General features: G+C 47.8%; 1 protein-coding gene across 3 annotated transcripts in view; it reads right to left on the reverse strand.

Moving 5' to 3' along the window:
* Positions 1-18,041, reverse strand: part of rbms2b (RNA binding motif, single stranded interacting protein 2b) — a 210,182-nt gene that overhangs the window by 155,226 nt on the left and 36,915 nt on the right. The gene's annotated exons all lie outside the window — the stretch shown is intronic.

Consider the following 18,041-nt stretch of genomic DNA (forward strand, 5'->3'; position numbering starts at 1 on the left):
CCTCGAGAGCAAGAATATCCTTCCTCAGAAAAGACGACCAAAACTGCACACAATACTCTAGGTGTGGCCTCACCAAGGCCCTGTATAATCGTAACAACACATCCCTGCTCCTGTACTCAAAACCTCTCGCAATGAAGGCAATTGAGGACTCTGGGTTGTACTTGTTGGAGTTTAGAAAGATGAGGGAGGGGGAGTCTCATTGAAACTTACAAGGTACCGAGAGGCCCGGATCGACTGGATGTGGGGAAGATGTTTCCATTAGTCAGAGAGACTTGGATCCGAGGGCACAACCTCAGAGTAAAGGGACAACCCTTTAGAACCAAGATGAGGAGGAATTTCTTTAGCCACAGGATGGTGAATCTGTGGAACTCATTACCACAGAGGAGGCTGGGTCACTGAGTGTATTTAAGACAGAGATAGATAGGCTCTTGATTGGTAAGGGGGTCAAAGGTTACGGGGAAAAAGCAGGAGAATGGGGTTGAGAAACTTATCAGCCATGATCGAATGTTGGAGCAGACTGAATGGGCCGAATGGCCCAATTCTGCTCCTACGTCTTCTGGTCTAACATACTATCTGCCTTTTTCTTGTAACTACCTGCTGCACTTGCATGCTTACTTTCAGTGACTGTGTACAAGGCCCCCATTACAAGGCCTAGTAATAAAATTCTCCAGTCGAGCCCTGACCAGAGTTTTATGACAGAACAAAAAGAGGGCCTTTCATCCCCACTTCTTCCACACAGAGTGGCCAATCTCTACCGCCCGCTGGCCTCAGGTTAGTCTGCTGGAAGAAGTGATCGGCAGGTTAAAAATTCCCCTGAAGCAACACACATCTTTCATGGAAGCTCCAGAACTGTCGTCTAAATTTACCATCCCCATTCCTCAAACCTCACCAGCCGCATTCCACACATGACATCCCCTCCCCATGGGACAAACAAGATTAAAACTGGAATGCAAAAAAGGAGGGAACTTTCAAATGAGTAATCGCTCTCGGATCTATCCCCGGTCACGTTTGAAGTTTTGTTTTGTCTTATAAGCTGGCAGACCTCCTGTGGGTGTGCCCAAACTAATTCTGGTGAAATTTTACACAGACATACTGCATTACGTGATGCTCGGTGCTGTTACTAAGCAGCAGCCTGTCACTTTAAGGCCCCAATTCTCAATCGCTTTCACAGCCCGAGGGGGGCAATTAGTCCCTTATTGCTCCTGGGGGAGACATTTGTGCTGCGCCTGAAACTGTCAGCCAGAGGCTCACTAGAAATTAGGCCTCAGTTCAGCAAAACTGGCAAGCTGTGGACGCCTTCCAGCTCACCAGTTGGGGTCTTGGGAGATTCATGTCTCCTGTCTCCACATCAAGGTCGGTTTAAAAAATTAGTGAAACGTTGCTTTATGTGGCAACCTTCAGCTTGGACAGGTGTTCAAACACATCTCTACAGATGACATACTTCAGTGCGGTCTTGAGGGAGTGCTGCCCTGTCAGACGGGACACGAGGCCCCGTTTGCTCTCCCAGGTTGACGCAAGTGATTCTACGGCACCATTTTAGGAAGTTGTCCCTCATATTCTAGGCCAATATTTAACCCTCAACCGACATCACAAGCTCAGATTATCTGGTGACAATCTAATTGCTGTCCTATTAGATCTTGCTGTGCACAACAATGGCTGCCACGACTTCCCATGCTGCACTTTGAAAGCTTTCCCTTGGCTGTGCCGCGCTGAGGATGTGAAAAGCATCGCAGAAAACACTTGCGACAATTACCCGAGAAATCTAAGATGGCCACCACAGCATTATGGGTGGCTGCGCCATGCAGAGCAGAGAGCAGCTCCTCAATAAAACCTGCCATGTGCTACTTTCAATACACGCGTGCAATCCAAGGTCCAGATCTTCAAACCTCACCCGAAGTTAGGATTCTCCAGTCCCGCTGCAGTGAATGGAGATTTGGCTGAGCATCAAGTACTCCATCCTCCCTGGTGGGAGGTGAATGAGCAGAGAATTCTGACCCACAGCTTTCCTTTCAGTTCAAACCCACAATCCCTAATGGAATGTTAGCCTTCATTGCGAGAGGATTTGAGTATAGGGATTGGGATGTTTTCCTGCAATTGTACAGGGCATTGGTGGTGGAGTATTGTGTGCAGTTTTGGTGTCCTTATCTGAGGAAGGATGTCCTTGCTATAGAGGGAGTACAGCGAAGGTTTACCAGGCTGATTCCTGGGATGGCAGCTCTGTCATATGAGGAGAGACTGAGTCGGTTAGGATTATATTCACTGGAGTTTAGAAGAGTGAGAGGGAATCTCATAGAAACTTATAAAATTCTAACAGGGTTAGACAGGGTAGATTCAGAAAGAATGTTCCCGATGGTGGGGGAGTCCAGAACTAGGGGTCATAGTTTGAGGATAAGGGGTAAACCTTTTAGGACTGAGGTGAGGAGAAATTTCTTCACTCAGAGGATGTGTGGAACTCACAGCACAGAGTGTACCCAAGGCCAAAACATTGTCTGATTTCAAGAAGAAATTAGATATCGCTCTTGGGGTTAAAGGGATCGAGAAATATGGGGGGGGGGGGGGGGGGGGGAGAAGGGGGATCAGGATATTGAATTGGATGATCAGCCATGATCATAATGAATGGCGGAGCAGGCTCGAAGGGCTGAATGGCCTCCTCCTCCTTCTAATATCTATGTTTCAAACATAGTTGGGGCATTGCACTCCGGTATAATAATCAGACAGGGGATGCATGTCACAGGGCAGTACTTAAGTGCACAGAAAGCTATTAGATCTTGTATTCGGCACATTGGTACCATTGTGTTAAAAGAGGAAAATACACCTTACGTGTGCAATATATTTCTGACACTTTGAACTGATTACATTAAATCGTTCCCGTACCATTGGGAACAGCAAGTACATCATCAGTTTTATTCCCCCCCCTTGGGGAACCAAGGTTCAAGGTCCACTGTGCAAGCATCGCATGGCTAAATAAAAAGGCTAAACGACCAGATACCCTAAAATCAAGATGTCAGTGTCAAAATCACATCATTTCAGTCTAAAATGGAGTGTAGATGATGCCTGGGTTATTGGGAGCTGTTCTGGATACCACACAAAGAACAAAGATCAAAGAACAAAAGAGAATTCCAGCACAGGAACAGGCCCTTTGGCCCCCCTGCACTGACCCTGCTGCCCAACTGAACTAAAACCCCCTACCCTTCCAGGGACCATATCCCTCTATTCCCATCCTATTCATGTATTTGTCCAGACGCCCCTTAAAACTCACTACCGTATCCGCTTCCACTACCTCCCCCAGCAGCGAGTTCCAGGCACCCACCACCCTCTGTGCAAAAAACTTGCCTCATACATCTCCTTTAAACCTTGCCCCTCGGACCGTAAACCTGTGCCCCACCCCCCCTAGTAATTGACTCTTCAATCCTGGGGAAAAAGCTTCTGACTATCCACCCTGTCCATGCCCCTCATAATCTTGTAGACTTCTATCAGGTCACTCCCTCAACCTCTGTCATTCCAGTGAGAACAAACCAAGTTTCTCCAACCTCTCCTCATAGCTAATGCCCTCCATACCAGGCAACATCCTGGTAAATCTTTTCTGTACCCTCTCCAAAGCCTCCACATCCTTCTGGTAGTGTGGTGACCAGAATTGAACACTATATTCCAAGTGCGGCCTAACTAAGGTTCTATAAAGCTGCAGCATGACTTGCCCAATTTTTAGACTCAATGCCCCACACCTAAAGTTAGATCTATTGGCTTTGGAGGGACTGCAAGTGTGGATTTACCAGAATGATACTTGGGCTGCAAGAGTTAAATTACGAGGATAGATTAAGGTAGAAACCTGTCCTGGTGCCCCCCCCATGCTGACACTATAGTTAAGAAAGCCCACTAATGCCTCTACTTTCTCAGAAGACTAAGGAAATTTGGCATGTCCGCTACGATCTCACCAACTTTTACAGATGCACCATAGAAAGCATTCTTTCTGGTTGTATCACAGCTTGGTATGGGCTCCTGCTCTGCCCAAGACCGCAAGAAACAACAAAACATTGTGAATGTAGCCCAATCCATCACACAAACCAGCCTCCCATCCATTGACTCTGTCTACACTTCCCGCTGCCTCGGGAAAAGCAGCCAGTATAATTAAGGACCCCACGCACCCCGGACATTCTCTCTTCCACCTTCTTCCATCGGGTAAAAGATACAAAAGTCTGAGGTCACGTACCAACCGACTCAAGAACAGCTTCTTCCCTGCTGCCGTCAGACTTTTGAATGGACCCACCTCACACTAAGCTGATCTTTCTCTACACCCTACCTATGACTGTAACTTTATATTCTGCACCCTCTCCTTTCCTTCTCCCCTGTGTACTCAATGAACGGTATGCTTTGTCTCTATAAACGCGCAAGAAACAATACTTTTTACTGTATACTAATATATGTGACAAAAATAAATCAAATCAAATATAAATCATGAGTGAGATTCTCTAGCCTCCCAGCCACATGTTTCCCGCCAGTAGGAGGTGAGGCGTTGCTTGCTGGCGGTGGGATTCTCCAGTCCCGCCGCTGTCAACGGCAATTCCTGTTGACGTCATCCCAAGCCAGCAGGAACTGGAGAATCCTGCCGGTGTAAACAGCTGGAGAATTCCAGCCCAGATGTTCATGGGAAATGGATTCAAAGAAGATTTGCATTGTTCGGTGGTGGTAATGGAGGGGATGAAGGTGCGGGTTCTACCATTGGCAATGAGAGAGAACTGGGAATTATATTGAATACAATTTGAAGGGAGCTGATTTAGGAGCAATGGGACCATCGGACAGAGAACGGGGATGGAGTGGATGAGGTCCACAACGTGATGTTAAAAGAAAATTCGGAAAACAAGATGGAGGCATAAGCCACACGACGAGGGAGCCTGAATGCGCACAACCGTGGTGTTGGCAGGAATGATTGTCACTGGAAGTGCATTGTTGCAAATCCTGTCAAAAGCTTTGAACGTATCAAAGACACCAACGAAAGTCAATGATTACTCAAAGGTGATGACGATGGGAGTTCCATAAAACCGAGGGAACAAGATTACCCGTGGAAAGGTCAGTGCAGAAATCCAAACTGGATGATGCCAGAACTTTCAAGGCAAGAGATAATCACCACTTCAAGAGCTCACGTCTGGAAAGGAGAATGTGCAGAAACTGTTTGTCTTTCATGACATGGAAATGTTATCAAATCACGATTGCGCTTCAGAAATACAGAGGGCAACTCAAGGTCAGTTCAATATCAGTGCTGCTGTGAACGTGCCATGGCCTTGCCCTCTGTTATCACCCCCAAGACAGCTGATCCCAATAAAGGCACTGGCATCCGCTTCTCATGTAAAAGTTCAAAGGGATTATAACGGCAATCAGGATACTTTGTAGCAACTCTGATGGTAGAATGGGGCCTCAGTAGCATGTTTAAATAGATAGGGAGAATGATTCGCACAGCACCAGGGACCCTGGGTTCAATTCCAGCCTTGGGTCACTGTCTGCACAGAGTTTGCACGTTCTCCCCGTGTCTGCGTGGGTTTCCTCCAGGTGCTCCGGTTTCCTCCCACAGTCCAAAAGGTGTGTACGTTAGACAGATTGGACACTAAGGGACAATTTAGCATGGCCAATCCACCTAACCTGCACATCTTTGGACACTGGCCATGCTAAATTGCCCCTTAGTGTCCAAAGATGTGTAGGTTAGGTGGATTGGCCATGTTAAATTGTCCCTTAGTGTCCAAAGATGTGTAGGTTAGGGTGGATTGGCCATGCTAAATTGCCCCTTAGTGTCCAAAGATGTGCGGGTTAGACAGATTACAGGGCAATTTAGCACGGCCAATCCACCTAACCTGCACATCTTTGGACACTAAGGGGCAATTTAGCATGGCCAGTGTCCAAAGATGTGCAGGTTACGTGGATTGGCCATGCTAAATTGTCCCTGAGTGGACCAACAGGGTAAATATGTGGGGGTATGGGGATAGAGCCTGGGTGGGAATGTTGTTGGTGCAGGTGTGAAGGGCTGAATGGCCTCCTCCTGCACTGTAGGGATTCTATGATTCTCGGACTTGTATCTACAACATTTCGGGTCATTTCTTTGCTGGCTATTGGTGAACGGGTTAACAAATGAATCCAAATCCCAGGCACTTAATTTGGGAACGCCGCACCACTATCCCGTAAAAATCAAGGACATCTTGAATTGGGAAGCAGCAAGAGATCTGGTTTGATGCCCAACGGATATACAAATCAGTCTCGATGGAAAATTCCTAAGTGAAGGCTAGTCTCTCGATTTTCAGTCTCTTGCAAATCGGAGTTTCTGATTCCAGAATTCAGCTTTTCCTGATGATTAAGACATTCCCGTTGCACACTATACAAGGGATAGAGGGACGTGGACCAAGCACAGGCAGAGGGGATTAGTTTAATTTGGTGTCATGTTCGACATAGCATTGTGGGCCGAAGGGCCTGTTCCTGTGCCATACTGTTCTAGGCACTAACTGGTTGGAGATGGGAGGATATAGGAGATTGTTTTAAATAAGGTTCATTAGCATTGGGACGTCCCTGGTAATGTAAAAGGATGTGGTATGATACTAATGTTTTTCTCTTTTAATTCACAGGTTTTAAGTCAGTCCGCCTTGTTGTCCGACAAGGAGCATACACACGATGGGTCATACTTGGGCTGCTCTTGAATGTTTGAGAGTAGCCTAGTGCTTCATGTCATTAGTGTACGCTTAAACTGGACCAGATACTGGGCAACACGACAGCTCAGTGACTATCACTGTTTGCTGTGCAGACACATGGATTTGGGCCGGTGTCTGTGGGAGTTTGCACATTCTCCCCGTGCTTGCGTGGGTTTTCTCCGGGTGCTCCGGTTTCCTCCCACACCCCAAAGATGTGCTATTGGGCTGATTGGAGGTAATAAATTGTCCCTAAATTAGTTTCCCTCAATGTGGAATGCCATAAGCATAGATAAGGGTCATGGGTAGAGGGGGGGGACTGGTAATGTTAAAATGGCGGCGCGGGCTCGTTGGGCCGAAGGGCCTGTTTCCCGGGCTGTTTTTGTTCTTTGATCAAAGCGAATACACGCTCGAGGGGAAACTGTCTTTGTCAGAGAGAAAGAAAAATGGTCGGCAAACCTTTTCCTTTCTGGGGCATGGGGGGGGTGGAAATGGGAAAAATCCTGATACTCTTTCAATTGCCTTTCAAACCTAATCCTCATGGCAGGGGTAAACAAACGTCTCCAAAAAGGTGTTTTGTGAAGACGGTGCCCCTTTAATTGAACCATTCTTTTTTTCCTCTCTTCGACTGGAGGGGCCAATTAAAAGGCTCCAACTGTACGGGAGCGCCAGGCCAGAGTTAAACAAACAGAAAACTGTTTCCTCTTTTGGCAATGGGGTCACTCCAGGTTTCGAAGCTGCCTCTTTTGTGTGGGCTAACCTTTGACCTGAACAGTTGTTGGCTTATCCTCAGCCTTTCACAGCTGAACAATCACAAAAGGTTTGATCTGTGCGTTCGCCGGTCCGTTACCCCCAGGCCACACAATGCCGACAAGCTCAAATCAGCAACATTCCGTGCCAGCCCTCACCAGCAGACCGAGGAGTTAGCCCTTTAAAAGGAGTGCCAACCTTACAAAGTATTAATGAGCCACTCGTCCTGTTCCCGCCACCCCACCCCCCCCAAGAAACATTTCTCATTTTTCAGCCTCTTTTGAAGGTCCCTCCAAACTATCTGCTGCCCCCAACGGAAAGGGCAGCTGAAACGGACCCAGTAAAGCTGTCTTTCTCTAGTGATTGTGAGGGGCAGCCCTTTGTACAGTGGCTGTGCCCTCTGTAGTGGTGTCATAGAGATTTACAGCATGGAGTCAGGCCTTTCGGCCCAACCTGTCCATGCTGCCTCTTTTTCTTAAACCCCTAAGCTAACCCCAATTGCCCACATTTGGCCCATATCACTCTATACACATCTTATTCATTTAACTGTATAAACACTTTTTAAAAGACAAAATTGTACCCGCCTCTACTATCATCTCTGGCAGCTCATTCCAGACACTCACCATCCTCCGTGTGAAATAACTGCCCCTCTGGACCCTTTTCTATCTCTCCCCTCTCACCTTAAACCTATGCCCTCTAGTTTTAGACTCCCCTACCTTTGGGAAAAGATATTGATTATCTAGCTGATCTGTACCCCTCATTATTTTATAAACCTCTATAAAATCGCCCCTCAGCCTCCTACGCTCCAGAGAAAAAAGTCCCAGCCTCTCCTTATATCTCAAACCATCAAGTCCTGGTAGCATCCTATTCTGCACTCTTTCTAGTTTAATAATATCCTTTCTATAATAGGGTGACCAGAACTGTACACAGTATTCCAAGTGTGACCTTACCAATGTCTTGTACAACTTCAAGTAGACGTCCCAACTCCTGTATTCAATGTTCTGACCAATGAAACCAAGCATGCCGAATGCCTTCTTCACCACTCTGTCCACCTGTGACTCCACTTTCAAGGAGCTATGAACCTGTACCCCGAGATCTCTTTGTTCTGTAACTCTCCCCAACACCCTACCATTAACTGAATAAGTCCTGCCCTTCAGGCTTACTTCACTTCCGCCTCACCCCATTACTTGCAACGGTGACAGTGTTGGTGTTCCCCCGCGTGACCCACTTTGACGAGGCTGTCCCAACCTGAGCCAATTTTGTTAAAGGGAGGCACAGCAGAATACCCGAAAGGTGCCAGTTGCCCGCTTCACCCCAGCAGGATCAGCTGGTGAGGTTTCACTCAAACCAAGCGCTGGAAAACGAGATGGGATCAGCGAGAGGCGAATGTGGGATCGTGAAATAAAGTTTGTTTTTAATGTTTAAATATTAGTGCCACAAGTAGGCTCACATTAACACCACAATAAAGTTACTTGAAAATCCCCCTAGTTGCCACACTCCTGTTTGGGTACACTGAAGGAGAATTTAGCACCTAACCTGCACGTCTTTCGGACTGAGAGGAGAAACTGGAGCACCCGGAGGAAACCCATGCAGACACGGGGAGAATGTGCAAACTCCACACAGACAGTAACCCAAGCTGGGAATTGAACCCAGGTCCCTGGCGTTGTGAGGCAGCAGTGCCAACCAATGTACCACACAGAACAGACTCCAGCTTGCCATGTGGTGCTTTACCAAGCACGGTCCGGGGTGGACGTGTCAGCTTGGCGTAGATGTAGCACTCTTGTCTCTCAGTCAGAGAGTTGAGGGTCCACATCTCACTCCAGAGACGGATCGCTGCGTTGTGACAATACCCGAACAGCGTGTTCAACTGGGCCTGCCCTTTCATTCACCTGAAGAGGGAAACCTCGAAAGCTTGTGAGTTTACTATCAAATAAATCGGTTGGACTTAAACCTGGTGTTGTCAGACTTTTTACCCTGTCCTTTCCCCCACAGTGGTTGGTAAGCTGCAGCCTGGAGGAGGGAGGGGCACATCTGAGTGCAGCCCCCCCCCCCAAGACATTGTGTTGTCCGTTGCCCCATTCCGCTGATTCCCGTCCGTGTAGTTTTTTTCCTGCCGGTGTGACTGAAGTGATTCGTACGTAAAGCAAGGGTGAGTGAAGTGAGGTGTGTGCTGATTCCACACAACATTGAGTGTGAGAGCCGTGCACTCCCTCTGTGTCCAAAGAGTCAATAATTCTTCTGTTTTTACCATTGGGAGTTGATGACAGTCCCATTAATAAATGAAGAAGTATTTTCTATAACTCGTTCTGGAATATTCAGCGTGGATTAAATATATTGAATCTTATTCATGGGGACACGGTTAGTGAGCAAGCCCAGTTTCGATCTCACGGCCCACTGAGATGGAGGAGGATCACTCTCACTGCCTACTCACACAGCCCAGGTTGTCCATGACTGTTCTTGCATGTCTTAGAGGAATGAGGGAATGATTGAGATGCCTCCCAGAAACACAACCCAGGAAGCCATGACATGAATTGGACAATTGGCTTGTTAAAGAACTCTCTCAGAGATATTGCCTCCATCTGGTGCAATGAACATCCTTGAGTGCTCACTAAGGCTCTCCCCAGCGCATGGCAACCCAATCACTCCCGCTCCTGAAACCCAATTTGTAGCCTTTAATTCAGAGAGTGGACCATACTGCCTACTCTACCCTGTTCCCTGCCCAAATATTCCCCAATGAGACAACCATCCTGACCAGCGATGGCCTAGTGGTATTGTCGCTAGCTATTAATCCAGAAAGGCAGTTAACATTCTGGGGACGCAGGTTTGAATCCTGTCACAGCAGCTGGTGGAATTTGAATTCAATATAAAAAAAAATCTGGAAGTAAGAATCTACCAATGACCATGAAACCCATTGTCGGGGAAACCCATCTGGTTCACTACTGTCCTTTAGGGAAGGAAATCTGCCGTCCTTACCCGGTCTGGCCTATACATGACTCCAGAGAATGTGATTGATTCTCAACTTCCCTCCAATGCCTCTACTTTCTCAGAAGACTAAGGAAATTTGGCATGTCAGCTACGACTCTCACCAACTTTTACAGATGCCCCATAGAAAGCATTCTTTCTGGTTGTATCACAGCTTGGTATGGGCTCCTGCTCTGCCCAAGACCACAAAGAACTACGAAAGATTGTGAATGTAGCCCAATCCATCACACAAACCAGCCTCCCATCCATTGACTCTGTCTGCACTTCCCGCTGCCTCGGTAAAGCAGCCAGTATAATTAAGGACCCCACGCACCCCGGACATTCTCTCTTCCACCTTCTTCCATCGGGAAAAAGATACAAAAATCTGAGGTCACGTTTCGACCGATTCAACAGCTTCTTCCCTGCAGCTGTCAGACTTTTGAACGGACCTACCTCGCATTAAGCTGATCTTTCTCTACACCCTAGCTATGACTGTAACACTACATTCTGCACTCTCTCCTTTCCTTCTCTATGAACGGTATGCTTTGTCTGTATATCGCGCAAGAAACAATACTTTTCACTGTATCCCAATACATGTGACAATAATAAATCAAATATTAAGCTGATCTTTCTCTACACCCTATCTATAACTGTAACACTACATTCTGCACTCTCTCCTTTCCTTCTCTATGAATGGTATGCTTTGTCTGTATATCGCGCAAGAAACAATACTTTTCACTGTATCCCAATACATGTGACAATAATAAATCAAATATTAAGCTGATCTTTCTCTACACCCTACCTATAACTGTAACACTACATTCTGCACTCTCTCCTTTCCTCCTCCCGTGTACTCTATGAATGGTATGCTTTGTCTTTACAGTGCGCAAGAAACAATACTTTTCACTGAATCCTAATACGACAAAAATAAATCAAAGGGTAACTGGGGATGGGCAATAAATGCTGGCCAGCCAGCGACACCCATGTGCCACGAATGAATAAAGAGGTAGCCCCTCAGTCAGAACGCTGCGAGTTCAAACCTCACTCCAGAGGCTGATGGCGTGCGTACGAGTCATCTCTGTGGAAAGCACAACATGCAAAATGATCACCAGGCAAAATTCTCCTCACCCCAGTCTGTACACAGTCTATTCCTCTCCCGAACCAGCCCCACCTCCCCCCCATACTGGCAGGAAACTGCTTTCGCAGCATGGCTCCAATCGCTCGTCAGCAATCCAGGTTGCGTGCTGCGCAGCACGATTTGGAGTATTAAATCTTTCAGGCTCTGAACTTTGGAGGTCGGGAATTTTAATAAGCAGCGCATTATCCAGTCCAATTTTAAATGTGCACATTCGGGGATTTACCTCGAGTGGTCTAAATGTCACAAATTTCTTCTTTCGGCTCAGGTGGATAACAAGGCTTCTGATTCGCCCAGTGCGGCCTTGCAATCCTGCACCTGATGGACAGAATCGGCAGGCTTCCATCTCGGCCTTGTCAAGCCAGTCAAAAGTTCACCTCTGCCAATCATCCTGACTCCATCATTAGCATTAAACTCGAGCGCTCCCCGTAAAATGTCACTGTCGTGTGGGGTCTGTTTCACCCCACCCCCCTCCCCCACCCCCCTGCAATGTGGGCTCACTTCTATTCTTTCGACACACGGCCCAGTGCTGACTGGAACTTGGAACAGGGCCTGCGCACATCCTTCCAGCCTTCCTGTCGCAAGCTCATGGTCCTGCCTCGTGGAAACATTGGCACTGATATTTATGAGGCCTTATATAGTCATAGGGCGGAATATTCCTGCCCCGCCCACCCCTGGAATCACAGCAGGCGGGAACACGGATCAAAGGTCCATTGACCTCGGGCTGGATTTTCTGACCTTTTGCCATCGTGGCTGGAAAATTCCACCCATAGAGTCTCCCAGTGCAGAAAAGGCCCTTCGGCCCATCGAGTCTGCACCGACAATATCTACCACTAAGTCACGCTAATCCCATTTTCCTGTCCCCATATCCTTGAACGTTCTGACATTTCAAGCACCCAAAGGTCGTAAGGTTTCCGGCTTTCACTACCTTCCCAGGCAGCACATCCCAGATTCCCACCTCAGGTGAATTTTGTTTTCCTCAAATCCCCTCAGAATCTCCTGCTCCTCACTTCAAATCTAGTCCCCTCAACCCAGGGGAAGAGTCGCTTCCTACTCACCCTGTCCCTACCCATTAAGGGGAGGTGATGGCCTAGTAGTATTATCGCTAGACTATTAATCTGAAAACTCATCTGGGACTTAGATTCGAATCCCGCCATGGCAGACGGTGGAATTTGAATTCAATTAAAAAAATCTGGAATTAACAATGTACTGATGACCATGAAACCATTAGTGAACCAATGTCCTCTAGGGAAGGAAATCTGCTGTCCTTACCTGGTCTGGCCTACATGTGACTCCAGAGCCACAGCAATGTGGTTGACTCTCAACTGCCCTTGGGTAAAAGGGATGGGCAATAAATACTGGCCCAGCCAGCGATGCCCATATCCCACAAATGGAAAAAAAAGAATGCTACTCACCTTGTCCATACCCCTCATGAGCTCATACACCTCAATCCTGTGCCCCCTCAGCCTTCTCCTGCTCTAGACAAAACAATCCAAGTCTATCCATTCTCTCCTTATAGCTCAATTGCTCCATCCCAGGGAGCATCCTGGTGAACGTCTCTGTATCCATTTTTATTGTTTGCCCATTCCCCTTCCTGGGTGAAAATCTATCGAACCCAATCAAATAGACCCCCAACAACAATTTTGTTTTTGGGGATTGGGAGAAGAGAAAGATTCCCAGATTTCCACTCCACTTTGTGCGCACTTCCCAATATCACCCCACTGTACGGCCTACCTCAAATTTAAGGGCCCCCTCCCTCGTTTTACACCCCACCCAAATCGTTTCCACCCATCAGGTTCATTTTCTGAATAAATTGAAACATCTCAAGGGGATCCGAGAGCTGCTGTAACCTAACCATTGCATCCAGGATTCAGTCTGGCCTTTCCCTCCGAGTCCTGTGTGGCCTTGGTGGCATCCTGTACTGCAGCCTTTGACTCTTTACTCTGGTTCCCCAATAAAATCCCTGAACAAATATCGGTGCAAAGCTATATCCGCACACCAATACACACAGGAAACAGCTTATCACTGCTGCAGTATCTCTTCAACATTGTTACTGACCTCCAATCATTCTACTGCCAGCCTTTCAAAACAGGAGTTTTTAAAAACTTCCACGCTTGACATCGCTCTGCTATACCGTCATTATTCCACATGCAACGATTAAAAAAACAAACTCAAAAGGGTGCATTTCCTTCATACAGCCGTGAGACTGGGAGAGAATCAACAAGGCCTACATTCATTACCCATCCTGTCCGTGTGGAGTTTGCACACGTTCTCTGCGCAGGTTTCCTCTGGATGCTCCGGTTTATTCCCACACTCTAAAATGGTGTAGGTTAGATGGATTGGCCATGCTAAATTGTCCCTTAGTATCCAAAGATGTGCAGGTTAGGTGGATTGGCCATGCTAAATTGTCCCTTAGTGTCCAAAGATGTGTAGGTTAGGTGGATTGGCCATGCTAAATTGTCCCTTAGTGTCCAAAGATGTGTGGGTTAGGTGGATTGGCCATGCTAAATTGTCCCTTAGTGTCCAAAGATGTGTGGGTTAGGTGGATTGGCCATGCTAAATTGTCCCTTAGTGTCCAAAGATGTGTAGGTTAGGTGGATTGGCCATGCTAAATTGTCCCTTAGTGTCCAAAGATGTGTGGGTTAGGTGGATTGGCCATGCTAAATTGACCCTTAGTATCCAAAGATGTGTGGGTTAGCTGGACTGGCCATGCTAAATTGTCCCTTAGTATCCAAAGATGTGTGGGTTAGCTGGACTGGCCATGCTAAATTGTCCCTTAGTATCCAAAGATGTGTGGGTTAGGTGGATTGGCCATGGTAAATGTGTTATAGGGATAGTGAGGGGGAGAGGGCCTGGGTAAGATAGACTGTCAGAGAGTTGGTGGAAACTCAATAGGCCGAATGGCCTCCTTCTGCATTGTAGGGATTGTATGATTCCATAATCCCTAACTGTCCTTAAGAAGTCACCTCCTTGACAACTCCATGTCCAGCTCGGCCGATTTGGGCGGAGGTGGTGGTGTTGCAGTTAAGAGCCAACCACATTGCTGTGGCTCTGGAATCACATGTAGGCCAGACCGGGTAGGGACGGCCGATTTCCTTCCCTAAAGGGCATTAGTGAACCAGATGGGTTATAACAAATCGATAATAGTTTCATGGTCATCGCTGCTGCTCAACGCAGATATTTTTAATGAATGAATTAATGGAATTTAAATTCCTAGCCAACATGTTGGGGTATCTCCAGATTAGTGTAGGCCTCTGGATGACCAAAACAGTGTTATCGCTACGCTACAAGACCCCAGAATTGGGCTCCAAATTGAACCGTCTTGGCCCTGCCTGTCCCAGAGTATCCAACTCTCCAACTCCTGGAGTCTCCACAGACTTGAAGAATAATCTCCAGGATACTGCCGTGAGAATTCCAGGAGAGAACTCCTCAGCAGGGGAGGGCAAAGAAAAGAGAAATCAAGCGTCTTAACTGTTTTTTTGAACCACTTTTGGGCCAGAGGGGGAAAAGAAAATCAGACGTGAGAAAATCAGCTTTCCACTGGCATGGGAGGGCAGGAATGTGGAGGCAGTGCCATTTGAAAGCAGGCAGGTCACAGAGCCATAGAGCACGGAAAGGTCCTTCGGCCCATCAAACCTGTACTGACAATAGCTACCATTAAAGGTATGCTGATCCCATTTTCCCGAACTTTCCCCATATCCTTGAATATTCTGACATTTCACGCGCTCAAAGGTTGTAAGGTTTCCGGCCTCCACTACCTTCCCAGGCAGCACATCCCAGATTCCCACCTCTGAATGAAAAACCCTTGAAATCTTGTGACTGACCCCTCAATCAAGGGGAATAGCTGCTTCCTGTTCACCCACACTACAGTGGGTTGGCACTGCTGCCTCCCAGTGCCAGGGGCCCAGGTTTGATTCCTGGCTTGGGTCACTGTCTGTGTGGAGTCTGCACATTCTCCCTGTGTCTATGTGGGTTTCCTCTGGGTGCTGTGGTTTCCTCCCACAGTCTAAAGACGTGCTGGTTAGGTGCATTGGTTGTGCTAAATTCTCCCAGTGTACCCGAACAGGAACGTAGTGACTCGGGGACTTTCACAGTAACTTCATTGCAGTGTTAATGTAAACCTACCTATGGCGCTAATAAACAAACTTCAACCCGGTCCACACACCTCAGTCATGTCCTCCCTCGGACTTCTCTACTCCAGAAAAAACAATCCAAGGCCATCCTCTCTCTCCTTCTAGCTCAAATGCTCCATCCCAGACAGCATCCCGGAGAATCTCCCCTGCACCCTCTCCAGCCCAGGCAGCATCCTGGAGAATCTCCCCTGCACCCTCTCCAGCCCAGACACCATCCTGGAGAATCCCCTCTGCACCCTCTCCAGCCCAGACACCATCCTGGAGAATCTCCTCTGCACCCTCTCCAGCCCAGACACCATCCTGGAGAATCTCCTCTGCACCCTCTCCAGCCCAGACACAATCCTGGAGAATCTCCCCTGCACCCTCTCCAGCCCAGACACCATCCTGGAGAATCTCCCCTGCATCCTCTCCAGCCCAGACACCATCCTGGAGAATCTCCCCTGCACCCTCTCCAGCCCAGACACCATACTGGAGAATCTCCCCTGCACCCTCTCCAGCCCAGACACCATCCTGGAGAATCTCCTCTGCACCCTCTCCAGCCCAGGCAGCATCCTGGAGAATCTCCTCTGCACCCTCTCCAGCCCAGACACCATCCTGGAGAATCTCCCCTGCACCCTCTCCAGCCCAGGCAGCATCCTGGAGAATCTCCCCTGCACCCTCTCCAGCCCAGGCAGCATCCTGGAGAATCTCCTCTGTATCTCCTCTAGTGCAATCATATCCTTCCTACAATGTGGTGACCAGAATTGCACACCAGTACTCCAGCCGTGGCCTCCCAACATTGCGTACATCTCCTATATTACCTCCTTGAAGCCACAACATCCCTACAGTGCAGAGGGAGGCCATTTGGCCCATCGAGCCTGCGCTGACAACAATCCCACCCAGCCCCTATCCCTGTAATCCCACGCAATTACCTGCTAATCTCCCCCCCCCAACCTGCCACATCCAGGAATAAGGTCAACCAAAGTTAGTAACCCTACACCTAGTTGAAGAAAAAGCAAAGAAAAGAATCATTTAACATGAGCAAGAACAGACTTGAGCTGAAAGAGGGAAGGGATTTGGAAAGAAACCAAAGCACAAGTCAAGCCAAGCTCAGGGATATTTATTCTTGCCAACAAAAGGAGTAAAAATACGCCAAGACTGGATGTAACTTTTCATTTCCTCTTGGTATAAGGGAGGCCACTTGAAAAGGTCAAAGGTCACCAGCCATGGCTTAGTGGCCTGACGATGCACAGTTCATTCATAGTGTGTCAGACTGCTGGGGAATGAGCTCACACAGCACACGCTGGAGTAGAAACTCTGCCCTGCCCTCCGGGCATTCGGTACAGGCTCTGGAAAGTTTGCGGGGGAAAATTGGTGCTGGGGGAGGGGAGTACAGGTAGTGGAGCTTTCCCAAGCCACAAACTATTCCCGACGTGTCTGTGCCGATGATAATCCCCACCGGCCCAGCAAGCTGCATGAACTGCGCCCCCTCCCCGTTCTCTGCCCCCCCCAGTAATTAAACAGCTTGAACAAGAACAAAGAACATCACAGCACAGGAACAGGCCCTTCGGCCCATCCATTAACCCCAGTTGTTTGATAATCTCTTTTGAGACACGGGGAAATATATGCGAGGTCCTGAGGAAACACACTAACTGGGTTTAAAGTTAGTGTCACAAGTAGGCTGTCCTTCAAAGGAGTCAGCACAGTTAGGATGTGATTTGATTTATTGTTGTCACATGTATTGGGGTACAGTGAAAAGTATTGTTTCTTGCGCATTTTACAGACAAAGCATACCATTCATAGAGTACATGGGGGGGGAAGGAAAGGAGAGGGGGAAGGAAAGGAGAGGGTGCAGAATGTAGTGTTAGTCACATCTAGGGTGTAGGGAAAGATCAGCTTAATATTTGATTTATTATTGTCACATGTATTGGGATACAGTGAAAAGTATCGTTTCTTGTGCACTATACAGACAAAGCATACCATTCATAGAGAAGAATGTAATATTACAGTCATAGCTAGGGTATAGAGAAAGATCAACTTAGTGTGAGGTAGGTCCATTCAAAAGTCTGACAGCAACAGGGAAGAAACTGTTCTTGAGTCGGTTGGTACCTGATCTCAAACTTTTGTATCTTTCTTCCGACGGAAAAAGGTGGAAGAGAGAATGTCCGGGGTGTGTGGGGTCCTTAATTTTGCTGGCTGCTTTCCCGAGGCAGCGGAAAGTGTAGACAGAGTCAATGGATGGGAGGCTGGTTTGTGTGATGGATTGGGCTACATTCATGACCTTTTGTAGTTTCTTGTGATCTTGGTCAGAGCAGGAGCCCATACCAAGCTGTGATACAACCAGAAAGAATGCTGGGGTGCAGGGTGTGGATACGGTTTGGGGTCAGCGGGACTGAGACTTGGCTAGCGGGAAATTATTTG

The sequence above is a fragment of the Carcharhinus amblyrhynchos genome, unplaced genomic scaffold (genome assembly GCF_965287045.1).
Source record: "Carcharhinus amblyrhynchos unplaced genomic scaffold, sCarAmb.v2.hapA chromosome_107, whole genome shotgun sequence".
NCBI lineage: Eukaryota > Metazoa > Chordata > Chondrichthyes > Carcharhiniformes > Carcharhinidae > Carcharhinus > Carcharhinus amblyrhynchos.